This window comes from Oryctolagus cuniculus, chromosome 1 (genome assembly GCF_964237555.1).
Source record: "Oryctolagus cuniculus chromosome 1, mOryCun1.1, whole genome shotgun sequence".
Lineage (NCBI taxonomy): Eukaryota > Metazoa > Chordata > Mammalia > Lagomorpha > Leporidae > Oryctolagus > Oryctolagus cuniculus.
Window position 1 is genome coordinate 138,483,545 of NC_091432.1, and position 18,524 is coordinate 138,502,068.

An 18,524-nucleotide genomic window follows, 5' to 3' on the forward strand; every position below is an offset into this window, starting at 1 on the left:
GTGACCAAGAGCCATCTCTCTCTCATTCTTTGATGTGTCCAGCTAAGTAACATCAAGGATCAGGTGGCATTTGGGACAAACTTAGCAAAGCCTTGACAGTTCCTGGTGGAGTTGATTTTCTTCCGCACTTCGCTCATACCTGTGTTGGGACACACGCGTCACCTGCTCCTCTTAGGGGCTCCCGTTGTGCACAGTACTGGGGGGGCAAGTCTTGTTTATGTTTGTGTCTCCCCACACCCCTCCACCCCCACAGCAATAAGCTGTGGTTTTCTAAAGACCCCACCCCCAAAGCAATGCCACCCAAACACCCCCAAAGAGAAAAGAGCCATCCCGTCCATAGCCGTGGCATGATGAAGCTTGTGGGACTTTCACCTGCAGGGGCGGCTCCAGCGTGCTGTCAGCCCCCTTCTCAGAACCCGTGACAGCAGTGGCTCAGCCCCACCGGCCTCTCTCCCCCTATCTCGAGCTCCTGGGTGGCTTTGTCTGCAGCCTGCCTGCATGGGTCCTTTCTGGACAGAGCGCCCAAGGGGACTGATTCGTCACTGTGCAGAGCGCCCGCCAGAACAGAGTGTCTCGGCCCAACCCTGAATCGAGTTCTTACTTCCCGGACTCGGGTTCCTATCAGCTCCGTGCAGAAGCTGAGCGTTCTGGAAGACAGACGATTAGATAGAAATGTTTTTCCTGCTACCGCCTCTTGGGAAACATGCGTAGCCCACGCCGGCTCACCTCCCTTCTCTGGCTGTGGGCTGTTACATTCCCCCAGCTGTAGCGGCTGCAGCTCAAAGCTGTCCGTGGTGGCTCTGCCGCAGGGCTGATGAATGCCTGGCAGCGTGTGGGTTCCTCCGGGCGGCGGCCCTGCGGGTTCTTCAAGGTGAATAAGAATCTGCTGGAAAGAAGGCATAAATCCGCCCTCGCGCTGCGCCGTCTGCCTCGGGTCTTGTAGACTTGCTTGTGCAGGGTGCGGAGAGTCAAATACTCAGAGTGTTTGGGTGCCCAGAGGGACATGCCTGTGTGGTCTCCACAGAGGGGCAGCAGCCGGCTGGCCACCTCGCTGTTCCGTGAGGACACCCCCCCTCCCGCCCCGGGAAAGGGTCGTGAGCTGCGTGTCTGCGTTACCCGATCCCTCACACTGGTGGGCGAGACGTAAAGAATGACTCCCGTGTTGGAGCTGGGAGACACCGGGTAGTCTGTCTGGATGGAATGCTGCAGTTGTGGCCAGACACAGCTCACTGCACACTGCAATTAGTGGGTAGACACAGGAGCCTCGTCACCCGGGGCCTGGTGTTTTGGGGATTGACTGGGCTGTGCCCATCAGGCGCGGAACATCACAGAGGTATGCATGACTGGGGGCTTAGATCATGGCTGGACACCCACCTGAGGCCCGGCCGCCGCCGGGACAGCCACTGTCACAGCGTCTGGAGGGCTGTGGAGGGTGGCCGCGGACTCTCCCGCCTGGCTGCAGAGGCGGCTGCCCTGGGCGGGCCGGCTTGCGGTATGCTAAGGCTGTGCTCCATGGGTGACCCATCACGAGCCGTCTGCAGCATGCAGACCTGGAGCACGGAGGAGGAGCAGCATGCCAGCGGTTACTCACAGCAGAGCCCGCCGTCTGCTCGGAGGAATTCCTTTTCCTTGTCAGCAGTCATGAGCCGAGACACGCCTGGGTAACGTTTCAGGAAGGCGCCCCCTGGAAGGTACTGGATGTTTCCCTCCCTTTTAAAATCCTGGAAGTGAATCCAAGGGAAAGCCCCTGAACCCTGGCAGGAGAGGGCCAGGAGACGCTTTCTGCACTACGCAGAAGCATAGCAGGAATGCCTTCTTGACACACAGCTGAACTTTGGGTAGAAGTGAAGATGGCCAGGCAGTGCAGGGGCAGTGCTGAGGGCGGGCAGCAGCCAGCAGCATGGACCCCTGAACCCCAGAGGGAACCTTCGTATGTTTTCTATCATTGCTTCAAGTTGGCCAGCAGAGACCCCAGACCCTATGGGGCAGAGACAAGACCCTCTGCTGTTCCTTGTCTGAGTTCCTGCTCCATGGGAACCGGGGCAGATGGTAAGGGCTGATTTGCCGTCTTAGGCCACTGAGTGTGTGACACAGACGAGATAAGCAATTCAATTGTCCTATCCTGCGAGTGCTGATGGAGCCTGTGCCCCAAAGGGCTCCACCGCGTGGGCTTTTAAAGGGCGCGTCCAGAACCTAGTGTCCAGCAGGGACCCGGGGAGCAGCAGCAACTGGAGAGCCCAGGTGGGAAGAGGGTGCCTCTGGGGCCGACTATTTGGGCTTGCCTCAGCTCTGTGCCTCTTTGTCAGAAGGTGCAAGTAGAAACTGGGAAGGAAAAGCACAGAGCTGAGGTGGACAGTCTTGGAGGAAAACGCAGACGTCTGCATGCCATGGTCACTCAGAGGAATAAGAAGGATCACAGACCCCTCCATCTCTCGAGTCACTTTTCCTAGGCCCTAGACGCTTCCTGGCTCAACACAGGGATGTAGGGATCGATCGCGTCGCTGCATTTTTTTTTTTTTTTTTGACAGGCAGAGTGGACAGTGAGAGAGAGAGAGACAGAGAAAAAGGTCTTCCTTTGCTGTTGGTTCACCTTCCAATGGCCGCTGCGGCTGGCGCACTGCGGCCGGCGCGCCACACTGATCCGATGTCAGGAGCCAGGTGCTTCTCCTGGTCTCCCATGGGGTGCAGGGCCCAAGCACTTGGGCCATCCTCCACTGCACTCCCTGGCCACAGCAGAGAGCTGGCCTGGAAGAGGGGCAACCGGGACAGAATCCGGCGCCCCGACCGGGACTAGAACCCGGGGTGCCAGCACCGCAGGTGGAGGATTAGGCTAGTGAGCCACGGCGCCAGCCATCATCGCTACATTTTGCAGTGCTGGCTTTCTCCCCAGGATGGAGACTGGCAGTGCTTTGACATTCCAAGGAGGACACTGTTGCCCGTGTCCTCTGGGCAGCATGGGGCTTCGTGACCCTCTGAGGTTTGCTTGGAGTGTGTCCTGGAAATTCAAGGAGGCATGTGGGGCAGGTGACCTCCCAGCACCCATAGCCACGTGTGTTCCTGGCATTTGATCTGGGTACCTCCATGTAATCACAGGGTGTGGAGACCAACCAGGCTCAGAGAGATTAAGCTTTCTTCCCCACCCAGCTGGGGATGCTGCTTGTCCCACGGGCCATGGAGAGAGCTACACCTGTGGAGTGTACTAAGAAATCGGACTTAAAAGAGAGCATTGGCCAGGTGGGAGGACGGGGTGCAGGGGTGCGGAAGCCAAACCCAGCAGTGCAGGGGGCCGTTCAGGGGGTCTGGGATTCAGCCACACCCGTCCCGTCCTGCTGGAAGGAACTAGTGACTTTTTTTTTTTTTAAAGGCAGAGTGGACAGTGAGAGAGAGAGACAGAGAGAAAGGTCTTCCTTTGCCGTTGGTTCACCCTCCAATGGCCGCCGTGCTGAGGCCGGCGCACTGCGCTGATCCAAAGCCAGGAGCCAGGTACTTCTCCTGGTCTCCCATGGGGTGCAGGGCCCAAGCACTTGGGCCATCCTCCACTGTACTCCCGGGCCACAGCAGAGAGCTGGCCTGGAAGAGGGGCAACCGGGACAGAATCCGGCGCCCCGACCGGGACTAGAACCCGGTGTGCCGGCGCCGCTAGGCGGAGGATTAGCCTACTGAGCCGCGGCACCAGCCCGGAACTAGTGAGTCTTGTTGAGCCCTGGGGAGACCTGGCTCTGTAGGGGGTTTTCAGAGATGCCTGCGTGCTCTGCCCTCCGATCTTGCCTTCACCTCCGCTGCTTTCTGACTCTGGACTCCTGCACACCAGGGGCTCAGTGAAGACTGGAACTGGCAGCTCCCCTCTGTCCATCTTTATGTGGGAGGGGCTGGAATTCTCCGCAAGGGCAGATGGTCCCTTTGCTGGATGACATCTCCAGGAGCTGTGAGAGGAGGTGTGGGGTGGCAATGCCTGCGGCCGGCCCTGGCGGTCACGGCCAGTGCCTTGGGGAGGTGGCAGGAGCAAGGCTGGAGCAAGGGGCCTTGGAGGTTTCTGGCGGGGGTCTGAGGGCTGAGAACACAGACAGGAGACACCTTCAGGCTTTGGGGGAGCAGCAGCTGAGGCAGGGCAGTGGTCTCCCCGGGAGGGGGGAGCCAGTGGCGACCACTGCAGAAGTCCCCAGCCTGTCACAGCCAGGGCTGTGGACACAGGACAGCAGGCAAGTCCAGGTGGCCGCAGGGAAGGCTCTGTTCTGCCCCGTCTCGGACCATGGGCAAGGCTCTCCTGGGGACAGGCAGGGGCCCGGGATGTGAGGGTGGTGTAGTGAGCTTCGGCAGCTGCTCTGCTGTGGCTGGTGTGGGCCCGAGCAGAGGCAGATGAGGAGGGGGGTGGGGAAGCGGAGGTGAATGAGGGAAGGGAGCTGGGGGTGGGGCACCTCTCAGGCTCCCAGTCCTGGGCCAGCCAGCTCCGTCCCCCTGTGCACAGTGCTGAGGAGAGACAGTCACCAGCGGGCTGATGTAAAGCCCTCAAGACAATAGGCACGGCAACAAAAATGGGCATGCTGTGACACTACTGTGTCCCCTCTCTGGGCGGGTCAGCAGCCAGATGCCCTGGGCTCCCCATGCACACGCTGGGCTCCACGTGGGCCGGGCTGCACCTAATCTATGGAGGGACGCAGCAGGCTGTATCCCGGTTTTGTTGGCACATTGTTCCTTGTCCCATCCCTCCGCGCACAGGAAACCGTGGGAGGGCTCCTTCAGTCCGCATCATTCTCACTGGCAATGAGACTTCCCTGCCGGGCGCCAGGGCACCTGCCGATCATGACAGCCCCTGCGTGCCGGCTCCACCCCTTAGGGGGAAGAAGGGTTCAAACCCTTCCTGCAGCCTGTGCCTGGGCCTCTGATTGCTCCATTATCCAAACAGATGCCCGGGAGGGCCTGTGAAGTTAAGGCTGGGAGAGATCTGGGGAGAAAGGGCCAGGGTTTCAGACCGTCCCAGTTCTGCGGGGGGTGGGGTCATGCTGACAGGTGGAGGGACTTCGTGTCCCGCGGAGGCTGACCCATGTGGGGAAGCAGCCGCTAAGGCAGGAGCAGACATCTGACTGCCAAGGTGCGGCCCAGACCAGAAGCTGGATGCTGACATGTGCCACACCCAGGCCAGATGGAGACTCGTCTCAGAGCATCCTATGGTACGGGCTCCCAGTTGTGTTGGGGCTGGTGCCGGGTGCCATAGGCAGGAGAAGCTGCTTCCTCCTCAGAGCTTGCAGTGTCCTGCTGCCCTGGTGACAGCCCCACGTAGGGCACAGTGCTGGGGACATCTTGTGATATCTCACATACTCAGCGTGAGGGTGGGTCTTAGGTGTTGGCTTTACTGGGCTGCTTCGCGGTCTTTGCCATCCCTGAGAGTTTTTTTTTTCTAATTTTTTTTAAGATTCATTTATTTACTTGAAAGTTGGAGTTAGAGACAGAGAGGTCTTCCATCTGCTGGTTCACTCCCCAGATGGCTGCAATGGCTGGGGCTGGGCCAGGCTGAAGCCAGGAGCCAGGAGCTTCATCTGAGTCTCCCATGTGGGTGAAGGGGCCCAAAGACTTGGGCTGTTTTCTGCTGACTTCCAAAGCACATTAGCAGGGAGCTGGATCAGAAGCGGAGCAGCAGGGACTGAAACTGGCTCCCATATGGGATGCCGGCGCTGCAGGCGGCGACTTTACCCGCTATATCGCAGCACCAGCTCTGCCTTGGACAATCTTAGCAATGTCACCTCTTGAGGCCTGGGGAAAGGACGGGAAGGGCTAGGAGTGGACAGAAATTTTATTTTAAAAGAGATGCTCGTGCACAGTGTGAAAGTGAGATACAAGATCTGTCCAAAGAAACAAACGAAACGGTAGGAATTCATTACGGAACCCTGATGTTGGGGTGAAGCCACAGCAGACATTGGGGAAGAATGCTTGAAAATCTCTCGAAGGGGCCACGTAAAAGGTTAACACACATGCACACACACACGTGATTGTCACATGTTGGAACTAAATCCTTAAGAAGCTTCAGAATTCGGAGGCCTGTGATGTGGCCAGGCCCAGATTTCCCAGCCATCCCCTGGTGGAACCCTGCCTTGGGGTCACAGGCCTCTGAAAGACAAGACCTTGGGAGCTGAGGGTGGGAAGATAAGGGTAGGGACTCATTTAACAGCTGTGATCCACACCAACACAGGAGCAATCAGGGGCCCAGCGGGAAACCTTGGCTCAAGCCTAGGCTGTCTTTGGCAGGCGCCATTGCTTCCTGCTTACAAAGCCACCAGCCCAGTAGCCCCAGCCTTTCCTTGCCTTCCCATTATCACACCCTCTTATCTTCGCCCAAGGCAGGTTCAGCGTAAACAGCCGTGCCTTCCTCCCCCTGGTTTTCGCTGTAAAAATGCTCTTAGCTCCACGTCTGGCCGACGACGCTATCTAGGCCTGTTGCTGGAGGGTTGCAGCCCTGTCGCAGGGTCTGGCTGCCATCTGCCACAGCTCAGTGAGCCCTTTTTATTTCCAAGTCCACCCCCACCCCACCCCACCCCACCCCCAAGGTTCTTTCCCACAGGGCTTCTGGGGAGAGGATGTGGCACTGGGACACTGGTGCAGGCCCACAGTGAGCAGAGAGCCAGCTGCTTGCAATGTGGGATCTCACAGGGACAGCAGGCCTCCACCTACCTGCTGGAGGACAGACAGGTCCCAGGCCACCCCTGCCCTGGGCGCATCCTCCCGTCTCCCTGCCTTGTGCCTGGTTCTCTGTGGCTGCTCCAGGGTTGGTTAAGAGGTCTCCTTGCCTTGAACTATCACAAGAGAGAAACGTGACTGTGAACTTGCTTGTTCCCTTCCATCCGCTGCTCCTCACCGAGCCGACGGTTCCTGATCCGGCTGGGTCGCGCTGAGTGGTTGATGAGAAATGGCTGCTTTTATGTCAGCACAAGAGGCCAGTTCCTGGAAAGCCGAGGCCGCCCTTCCTGTCCGGTCATGCACCCTGGGAAGCTGCCATGCTGCCCGCCACTGCGGCCGCGGAGCCTCTGCCTACGCGGGTTCTGCGGGGACACGTGGCATGCAGAGCCTGGTGCTGGGAAGGGGTGAGCTCATCTCACATCCAGGGCTCCTGGTGCTGCCGTGCGTGGACTTGGGGTGAGGCCTGACTGTTTCCAGCCCTCCCTGGGCCCAGAACAGCGCCCCATCGCCCTCACCTACTGACGGATTTCTGGAAGATGCTTCCTGTGACTCTGCCATCTGAACAGCTCTTCTCCACGGGTGGTCTTTCAGCACACCCTGTGTGTCCCAGAGGGGATTTGTCACAATTTGCAACATTTCGTATGTTAATTTCATCCTATGTTAATATGTTAATTCTTTATGTGTTAATTTCTCCCCTACAAGATGGTCAGTTTCAAGGGCCCAACCAGGGGCAGATTTAGGGTCAACGCCTGCTTTTTGGTTATAAATTAGCCAACAGATTTTCTTCACGCTGAGGTCTCCATGACTGTAGGCATTTGGAGATGGAAGCCGCTTGTTACCACGGGCAGGGTGTCCAGTGTGCCTGGCCAATGTCAGTGTGGGATCGTCCGTGTCTTCACCCATCCAGGAACACCCCATACCCCAATAATGATGGGGCCCATCTTTGCTTGAGTCATTGGACCCTAACAGAGAGGGAAACTCAGAAACCTCCCGGGTGACACAGGCAAAGCCACCCTGGGTGACTGAGGGTGGGAGGCAGGGCACTTGCTTTTTTTTGTTTTTGGATTTATTTTATTTATTTGAAAAGCAGAGATACAGAGAGAGAGGGGGAGAGAGAGATCTTCCATCTGCGGATTCACCCCCAAGACGGACGCAATGACCAGGGCTAAGAGCCCAATCTCCATCTCCCACATGGGTGACAGGGACTCCAGAGTCGTCACTGCTACCTCCCAGGGTGTGCATTGGCAGAGAAACTAGCACTGAAAGCAGACTGACATGGACGTGGCTGTCCCCAGCTCTCTGCTGTGGTCTGGGAAAGCAGTGGAAGATGGCCCAAGGGCTTGGGCCCCTGCACTTCTGGCTCCTGGCTCCTGGCTTTGGATCAGCCCAGCTTTGGCCCTTATGACCATTTGGGGAGTGAGCCAACAGATGGAAGACCTCTCTCTCTCTCTCTCTCTGTAACTCTGCCTCTGAAATAAATAAATAAACTTAAACAAAACAAAACAAAAAAAGAAGCAGCTGCTTAGGACATACCATGGCCCTTTGGGGACTGACCCTGAAAATGGAGGATCTCTCTCTCTCTCTCTCTCTCATGTCTTCCCACCTTTCAGATACATAAATAAAAAAGAAATAATAAAGAATGACTGCATCACTTCCCAGTGACTGCTTCCGTGGCACTGGGCACCCACGCGAGGCACACACACACACCCCTTCTCCTGGCCAGGAGAGTGGCAAAGGCCACCGCGGCATGAGGCTGCTCATAGCCGGGGCTGGTGGCGGGGTCTCCTGGGGTGCAGAGTGTTTCCTCAGGGGCCCAGAAATGCTTGTACATGCACAGGCTGGTGCTGGCCTCCTGGCTACACAGGATCCTGGAGCTTCTGTCCCATTGTGCCCGGTTCTGTAGGTGAGAGAGACGAGGGGCTGCAGCTGGCCACACTGGGGCGGTGGGACCTCGGTTAGGAGAATGCGAATGACGGAACACACACATCACACAGTCACCCAGACACACATCCCTACGCACACACATCCTGCAACACCCACTCACACACACACTCTCACCCCTTGGAAAGCAAGCAGCGAGCGGGTCCTCCCATGGATGACAGCTGTGAGCAGTTCCTGGAAGGAGAAGCAGCAGGGGTCCTAGTGGGGGGCTCTGAGGGACTCCACTCTCCTACAGTCCACGTGCTGCCCGTCACCACGTATCTCAGACGTCATCATCCCCGCATGCAGTAGGTTGCAACATTTACGTGGCACATACATTGCATTGGGTACTGCAAGTCCTCCAGAGGCGACTCAAAGCACCCAGGAGGATGTGCACGGGAGAAACCAAACACTATGCCATTTCCATTAGGGACCTGAGCAGGTGGATTTTAGTATCCATGAGGGGTCCTGGGCCCCGCCTGAGGATAGCAATGGCCAGTTGCACTTCCAGCAATACCGCGTGGGAATTTGTGTCTCCTTTGTTCTCCTGCACGTGGAGTGACTATCAGCATTGTCATGTGCGCCACACTCGGTTTCAGCCCTTGGAGTCTCACGTGATTTTTACAACCACCGGGAGATAGGAGCTGTCACTGCCCCCTTCCCCGGGGAGGAACTTGCCACTGGGAGAGGTTTGGCTCACGAGCTCATGGAGGCTGAGAATGCCCCAATCTGATCAAGTCTGATGGGGTGCTGGAGGCACTGGGGAGGGCCGTGGGCTTCACGTCTGCTGACTTCAACACTGATGTCTTCCAGAAAGACCCCTACAGAAATCAGGCTCACCTACTCTCTGGCATCCCCTGGCTCTGGGTGAGTGGCGCAGAAAGTTAACCATCACAATGCGGCAGCCACCGTTTATGCCAGCCACGTGCTCTCCGCCGTGTGTGTCTGCCGCCGCCGCTGTGCACGGCGGTGCTCGCGCGTGTAAGATGTGGAGTGCTCACTTGGCGGACGTCGAATATTTGCTCATAAGTTTCTTGGTTTCCCTTTTCCCCTAACCAGAACCCTTTGCTAAGTTCCCTGTTACATTTTTGACAGGCAGAGTGGACAGTGAGAGAGAGAGACAGAGAGAGAAAGGTCTTCCTTTGCCGTTGGTTCACCCTCCAATGGCCGCCGCTGCAGCCGGCGCACCGCGCTGATCCGAAGGCAGGAGCCAGGATCCAGGTGCTTTTCCTGGTCTCCCATGGGGTGCAGGGCCCAAGCACTTGGGCCATCCTCCACTGCACTCCCTGGCCATAGCAGAGAGCTGGCCTGGAAGAGGGGCAACCGGGACAGAATCCGGCGCCCCGACCGGGACTAGAACCCGGTGTGCCGGCGCCGCAAGGTGGAGGATTAGCCTATTGAGCCACGGCGCCGGCCGGCATTTAAATTCTTGCTGTGATCATTCCTTCACTGAGGAAACTGATACTTTGTCACATGAGGGAAAACACGTTTTCCTTGGTTTATGACAATAGTGCTGAGCAGAAAGAATCTTTTTTTATTTCTGTGTCATTAAATTTATGAATCTGTTCCTTTTTCAGTTCTGGATTTTGGTTCTTGGTTATAACTGTTCTTTACTAATTAAAATAATTAGTTAGAAATTAGTTAAAATTAATTTAAAAACATTTTGTTTATATATTTGGAAGACAGAGAGAGAGAGAGAGAGCAAGCACTCATGTTCTCCAAATGCTTGCAATAACCAGGCTATGCTGGGCCAAAGCCTGGAGCCAGGGACTCGATCCCTTGGTCTGGGTCTCCCTCCCACACGCATGTGTGGCAGGGACCCGAGTTCTTGAGTCAGCACCTGCTGCCTCCCAGGAAGCTGGAATCAGGAGACGAAATGCGGTCAAGAACATGGAGGGCGCGGGGCACGTGGGTGCGTTCCCCAAGCTCAGGTGCTGCACCCGCGGGACCTGTAATGGCCTCTCTTGGGGAGGGGCTGTTCTGCCCTTCCCTTGGGACACCTTGCATGCCGTCCAGGCCCAGAGCTCCCCCCCTGCCCCCCGAGCCTGGCCATGTATGGGGCCACCTGGGAGGCTTCCACCATCCCCGGCCCCTGGGTCCCATCCCAGCCACTCTTAGCTGGGATCTGGGCATCGGCTGCTCCTAAGATCCTTCTAGGTGAGGCTCAGAGTCAGCCCTCATGGCCTAGCCAGACCCAGGGGCAGCGGGAGGTTCTGTCTCCGCGGAAGACAGCCAGAGGCTGGGACGCGGGCTTGGTGCTGCGAGCTCTCTCAGCAGGGCTTTTCTGGTTCCTTCTACTGCTGAACAACCCACCTGCCGGCAGCAGCAGCTCCGCTGAAGCCCCAGGGTGCGGCCTTGCTCCCGTGAGACCTGCCAACCTTGACAACAGCGGGGTCGAGTGTGTCAGACTCCATCCACCACGGGAGCTTGGCGTCCCCTCCAGTGGAAGAGACATTGCCTTCTTTTTATTTTATTTTATTTATTTGAAAGGCATAGTTACAAAGAGAGAGAGAGAGAGAGAGCAAGCTTCCTCTGGTTCATTCTCCAAATGGCTGCAGCAGGTGGGGCTGGGCCAGGCCAAAGCCAGGATCCTGGAACTCCACCCATGTCTCACACACGGGTGGCAGGGTCCCAAGCACTTGGGCCATCTTCCACTGCCTCCCCAGGTGCACTAATGGGGAACTGGATCAGAAGAGGAGCAACTGGCACTCGAAATGGCTCTCATGTGGGATGTTGGCACTGCAGGTGGCAGCTCTACCCATTATACCACAAAGCCTGCCTCGAGACATTTCCTTCTGATATAGAAACTCTGTTTGGGTCAGTTTCTGCCACAAGCACCAGGCATGGACTTAAGAATGCCTCATTCATGGTCGTGGTGTCCCGTGCAGCATTAGCTATGGCTGAGAGATGACTGTCGGAGGCGTGTGCTGGGCCCGGAGTGCTGGTCTCATCACAACTGCAAGCATGAGTCTGTTTCCTGTTGCTGATAGCACCACACCACAGCTGGGGCGAGTTACAAAGCAAGAGGCTGGTTCTGGCTCAAGGCTCTGGAGGTGGAAGGTCAAGGGGCTGCATCTGGGGCTGAGCAGATGTCTACCGCGAGAGACGGGGGGCACTCGGGGGTCTGGGTCTTAGAAAGTCACCACCATTCAGTGGGGGGGGGGAGCTCTCCTCTGATGCCTTTATCTAACCCTCATCACTCTCTAAAGACTGCTTTCAAAGGATCTTTCACCCTTGTTTTCAAAATGTATTTACTTTATTGGAAAAGGAGGGGGAGGGGATTCTCCCATCCATGTGCTCATTTCCCAAAGGCCCGCAGCAGCCAGGGTGGTTGGGTCGGTGAGAGAAGCTGGGGACTCAAGTCCTCCATGCGGGTAACAGGAACTCAACCACGTGACCCATCCCCACTGCGTCCCGGGGTCCGCATTAGCAGGAAGCTGGAGGCAGGAGCAGAGCCAGGTGTGGGACTCAGGAGCTCCAGTGTGGGATGTGGGCATATCAGCCACTCGGCTCAGTGCCTACTGCTTCACTCTCTCGATACCGTAGCAGGCAGATTCAATCTCAGCACCTTCAATGATCTATGCCGCCAAGCAACATCTGGCCCCAAGGCGTGGCCAGGTGGTGCACTGAGGACGCGTGGGGACCCGGGAACTCAGGACAGGTCTCTCACGTGGGTGGCAGGGACCCTGGCACTTGAGCCTTCACTGTTGCCCCCGGGGGTCTGCACTAGCAGGAAGCTGGAGTTGAGAATGGACGTGGGACTTGAACCTAGCTAGGCACTCTGATATGGGGCAGGTGAACACCCCAAGCGGTGTCTTCACCACTACACCAAATGCCTGGCCCTCAACCAAAAGTCTCACACCAAGGAAACTATCCTTCAAAAAATGAAGGCCAAACAGATTATCAGATAAAAATCAAGACCATTCATTCCTCAGGGAAAAGACGTGTAAGAAAGACCAAAGGAAGTTATTCGTGCTGAAAGGGGGGACCCCAGGTGACAATTCAAATCTCCCTACAAAAAACCAGTAAAGGTGTTGATGCAACCATAAAAGGCAGCTTCGATGTGTATATTTCTTCTCTTTTATTGTCTTAAGTGGTTTAACAAGCATAAAGTAGTACATCTGTAACATATTACTGGGTCTATGACACGTAGAATTATACTATATTTGACAATAAAAGTGCAAGGAAGGTGATGGGAACCGAGACGTCCTGGGAATGCCACCAGATGGACACTCAAAGATGAGAACCAGCAATGGGGCATAAAAAGGTTCACAGAGTAGCTCCATTAATATAATGCCTGCTCTTCCTTCTTGGTCTCTTTAGAAGACATGAGACAACCCAAAGGACAAGTGAGCACAGGATCTGAGCAAACATTTCCCCAGAGACGATATCCATTTGGTCAGTAAACACATGAGAAGACGGTGGCCACCGCGAACCAAGAGGGAAATGTGTGGCAACCACCTCGAGCTACCGCTTTAAGCGGAACCAGAGTGACGCCCATCCAAAAGACGCAGAGGCAAACCTGGATGAAGGGGAGGAGAAAGTGGAATTCCTTCCCCTGTGGATGGCCAGGGAAACCCAAGGCAGCTGCTTAGGAAAACACAGGGGCAGCTCCTCAGAAGGTGAAACAGAGTTGAAACAAAGTTGCCACAGGACCTAGTAACTCTGCTCCTGGGAAATGCTCCAGAGGAATGAAAACACACGGGCTCTCTGGCAGCATTGCTCAGAGGACTCGGAAAGTGGCGATGACCCGGATGCCGCCAACTGGTGAACGGCTGAATACAACATGGCTTCCATCGATAAAGGGATATTACTGAGCAATAAAAGGTAATGGAGCATGGATCTAGTCTACAGCACTGATGAACCTTGGAAACATTATGCTAAGTGAGAGAAGCCAGAAGACCACATAGTAGAAAATTCCATTTCTGGGAAATACCCTGGATGGGCAAAGTTAGTGATGGGAGATAGAACCGTGGTTGGATGGGGCTGGGGACTGTGGGAGAAAAGAGGGAACTGCTGGTGAGGGGCGTGGGGATGCCTTTGGGGTTGTGAAAATGTTCCACAACTGGTTTATGCTTATGTTTGCCCGGATCTGTACTAAAAATAGGGTAGAACGCACTGAATTGTTTCAAAGTGTGTGAATGATATGGTATGTGAATTCCGTCTCAGTAAGTAGCTACACATATATACATAATAACAACAAGCTAGTGTATAGGAGTTTATTATATATCTATCTACCTACCTATCATGTAGTTCTACCTAACCATCGAATCTGTCTGTCATCTATCTCATGGCAACAGTGGTCTCTAGAAAACAGCTAACCTTAGCATTGGTTCAGGTACATATTCCCTTATTATCTGGCTTATGTTGCTATAAAAGCGAACCAGCTCTCCCCTGCTGTCTCTCTTTTTTGCTCTTTTTAAGAGAAGGAAGAATGTATTTTCTTGTTTTGCAAATACAGCTGGCTGCGTTGGTTGCTTTTTGGTGATTAGTAGAAGAGAATAAATCCTGTATCCTTGTCCGATTCCTCCAAGTCTTCCTTGGCCTTAACCTTGGCTGGGGCTCCAGCAGCAGCAGCAGCAGCAGCAGCAGCAGCAGCAGGAGCCACAGCCACGAATGCAGACGGGTCAGCCAGGAAGGCCTTGACCTTTCCAGCAAGTGGGAAGTGTACTCAGCCTCCACAGACAAAGCCAGGACCTGCTTGGACCCACTGATGAAGGAACGGGGTACAGATGCAGCAGTCGGATAACCAGTCTGCAAGCAAACAGTGGCAATGTTGCAGTCTCCCTCCAGAAAGCCGGAGTGCAGAGTTTCCTCCGGGATGTCCAGGACTTCGGGATTGTAGATGCTGCCACTCTGCAGCACCTGCTGCACGATCAGCCCGGGGAGAAGGGAAGATGTTCAGCCTGTGCGGCGTGGTGGCTTTGTGGGCTCCCACTTTGTCTCCAGTCTTTGCTTTTAAAGATTATTTATTTATTTGAGAGGTAGAGTCATAGAGAGAGGTAAAGACAGAGAGAGAGGTCTTCCATCCTCTGGTTCACTCCCCAAATGGCTGCAATGGCCAGAGCTGGGCCAGACAGAAGTCAGGAGCCAGGAACTCCACTTGGGTCTCCCACATGGGTGCAGGGGCCCAAGGACTGGGGCCATCCTCCACTGCTTTCCCAGGCCATAGAGAGAGCTGGATCAGAAATGGAGCAGCCGGGACTTGAACCAGCGCCCATATGGGATGGCGGCACTGCAGGCAGAGGCTTCAACTGCTACACCACATCGCCGGTCCCTGTCTCCAGCCTTTATTTTCTGCACATCGCTCAGGACTTCAGTGGTGGCCCTGGAGATTTTTGTGGTGATGCCCGACGCCTGGACAAAGGAGGTCTTCTCAGCCCCAGCCCAGTGTTCTGCGCTGGCACGGTGGCCTCACAGGGGGCAGTGGCACCGGCATGGGCAGCAGCTGGCACCGTGCTGGCCAGCAGCATTTCCTTGATCTCAGCCAGGTCTTCCTTGGTGAACCCAAAGCCCAGGTTCCCTCGACTATGAGGCAGGAGCTGCTGCAGGACCAGGCTGCTTTCCCCACGCCTTCGGGTGGCCTCGGCCAACAGCACCACAGCCTCCCCTCGCAGGGACCTGCACATCTGCTCACCTGCTTGCAGCCAGCATCGTCTGCTGGATCAGCTCCCGGCAGCTGGGTGCCATTGAGAAGGTGGCTGGACTTCCAGGCTGCCCCGTCCTCCCTGGACATCACAGTGGGACGTCAGGGATTGCCACTCGATGTCACTCGTGAGGACGCCCGGCTAGAGATCCTGCTGTCTCTTGAGGAGGCGCTCCTGTAGGTCATGGTGCTAACCGAGCCTTTTGGATTTCTGCAGAAGAAGCTGTGGTGTGGCCATCGCTCAGAGATAGTGAGACTTACGGTGCCGAGTCTCCTCTTGCACGTAGGGAGCTGCATTCAGGAAGCGGGAGTAGGCTGCTGCCGGCCCGAGTGGAAGGGAAGCGCTGTGGTTGTGGGAGTGGCGGGTGAGGAGGTGGGAAGCCGGAGGGGAGTGGGATGGATGTGACAACTCAGCACCCGCACGCACCCCATCCTGCTGGGCAGGGCATGGGAAAGCCACCAGGCACGTCTCGGAGCTCTTTGCAGCCAGGCTTCTGGATTTGATTTGGATTTGCGCAATCCCATGCCGTGGCCTGCAGTGCTGGGGAGGCTACGCATGCGCGTCACCCTTTCTGCAGCATGGTGGACGCCCTGACTTGTCTGAGAAGGGCGGAGCGGGGCAGGGTGCAGGCTCCAGACGGTGGCTACCGATGGGCAAGCTGGAGAGCACCCGTGGGACCGACCTCAGCAAGGACACGCTGCCCTGCCGCTGGAGCACAGCGCGTCCGAGGGGCGTGGCTTTCTGCAACAGGCGCCATGCGGGGTGGGGTGGGGTGGGGGAGTCAGAGGCTTGCCCTGGCCGGGGAACGTGGGGGCGGACGGGCACCCCCTCGCTGACCCTGCGCAGAGAGGCTCAGAGCTGCAGCTCTGCGACCCCATCCCTGCCCCGGCATCCGGGAGCCATGCACAGCCTGTCCGTAACCCCTCTCTGCCGTGCTCTACTGGGCTTTGGTAACTGAACCCTGACCCACACAGTGAGTTACATAAACAGATTTCTTAACCCGGAGCTGATTTTGCATTTCTGGAAGGAGCCCAGCTTGGCCATGGAGTGTTCTCTTTCCAAGGCCCTGTAGGACCGCATGTGCTAATCCTTTATTAGGATCCTGACACTGCTTTCCTATGGTCTGACTTCTGTTTCACATTAGTTAACATTTCGGTCTCAGCCTTTTGTTAGCCTTGAGAAAAAAGAATCTGCAAGCTTGCTTTCTTTGTTGGGTTCTAGAAAAGTGTGTGTGTGTTGGAATTATTGCTTCCTTGAAAATTTTCAAAATTTTCCACATAAAAACTCCCTGAAGAAGGTATTTGGGGGGTCTGGGAAGTTTTTTAATCACTTCTGCAATTGCTTGTATGGTTATTGAATTATTGGGTTTCCTATTTCTGTTGAAGCCAATATTTCAAATGTGTGCTTACCTAGATAATCCATTCCACAGTCGAGTAGGTCCAACTCTGAAAAATAGTAATTTTTGTTTTGTAACGTGAATGTGCAGGACTGATGTATTTTTCTCTAAACACTGCATTCATGTGTTTCTTTTTTTTTTTTCCCTTAAAGATTTACTTATTTATTTGAAAGGCAGAGTGACAGAGAGAGAGGAAGACACAGAGATCTTCTGTCTGCTGCTGATTCACTCCCCAAATGGCTGCAACAGCCAGGGCTGGACCAGGCCAAAGCCAGGAGCCAGGAACCCCAGCTGGGTCTCTCATGTGGGTGCAGGGGCCCAAGTGCTTGGGCCATCTTCTGCTGCTTTCCCAGGTGCATTGGCAGGGAGCTGGATTGGAAGTGGAGCAGCTGGGACTCAAATCAGCGCCCCTGTAGGATACTGTTGTCACAGGTTGCCCCAACAAGTGTTTATTGATCCTTCACTGAAAGGAGTCATCCCATTAGTTGGTCTTTGCTTCCTCTGCTGTTTCGTGCACCTGTCTTCACGTGCTGACTTCTGTCCCTGTCTAGCGTGGTCATACACAGTGGGCATGGATTTTGAAAGCATAAAAACTTTTTTTTAAAGATTTATTTATTTATTTGCAAAGCAGAGTTACAGAGAGGTAGAGAGGGGGAGGGGGAGAAAGAGAGAGAGAGAGATATCTTCCATCTGCTGGTTCACTCTCCAAATAGCCACAATGGCTGGAGCTGCACCAATCCAAAGCCAGGAGCCAGGAGCTTCTTCCAGGGCCCAAGGACTTGGGCCATCTTCCACTGCTTTCCCAGGCCGCAGCAGAGAGCTGGACAGGAAGTGGAACAGCTGGGACTTGAACTGGTGCCCATATGGGATGCCAGCACTGCAGGTGGTGGCTTTACCTGCTACACCACAGTGCCGGCCCCCAGAACTTTTTATTCCTACCATTAATCATGCTCTCTTGTAGCCTTTACACATTGAAGTGTAGTCATAGAACTTGTTTTCCGGGGAAGGAGAGGATAACTTTGCTAAAGTCAGTGAGGAGGGAAGGAGGTGATGACACAGAGCGCTTCCGCGAGCCACGAGGAGGAAGCAGACAGAGCTGATTCCAAGGCAGCCCGAGGAAGCAGGAAGCAGAGCAGGTGTCGGCCACGGCTCTCCTGGCTCTGTTCTTTCTGGCTGGGCATTCGGATGGGCTGTGGGGACTGCCCAGAAGAGTGGACTTCAATTCCTTTAGGGTCTCTGGGAGGGGCCTGGCCAAGGAGGGCCTTGGGTAGTGCAGAGCATGTGTCGGGTTAGGGGAGATGTCTGTTTATACCCAGAGAGGCGGCCCAGGCTGCTTCTGCCCCCTGCACTGTGCCCGTGGTCCCCACTTCATCCCAGGCTGCAGACGGCTCCCCATGCTTCTACTTGGGAACAGAGAGGGAAGCTTTGAGTCGGAAGCCCTGCACGGACTGCCACAGCAAATGCAGGGTTACCTGGCCGTATGCATTATCTCGAAATGCGCTTTGACATTTCCAGAAAAAAGAGAACATCGTGGTTATTGGAGAGAGAGGGAAAGAGGGAGAGAGAGAGAGAGAGAGGAGATCGTCTATCCTCTAGTTCATTTCCCAAATGGCTGCAACAAGCAGGCAAACAGGGCTGGGCCTGGCTCACGTGAAGAGCTGGGAACTCCATTCGAGTTTCCTAAGCGGGTCGTGGGTGACCGGAACTCGAGTACGTGGGTCGTCGCCCGCTGCTTCCCAGGAACTTCAGCATGAAGATGGGTGGGAAGCAGAGCAGCCAGGACTCGAACACGCACTCCCATCCGTGACGTCAGGTGGCAGATGGAGGCCCCTCGTCAGTGGTTCCTAATGGCATTATTGTGCAGGCAGAGAATGGCCTCCATGATACTGGCT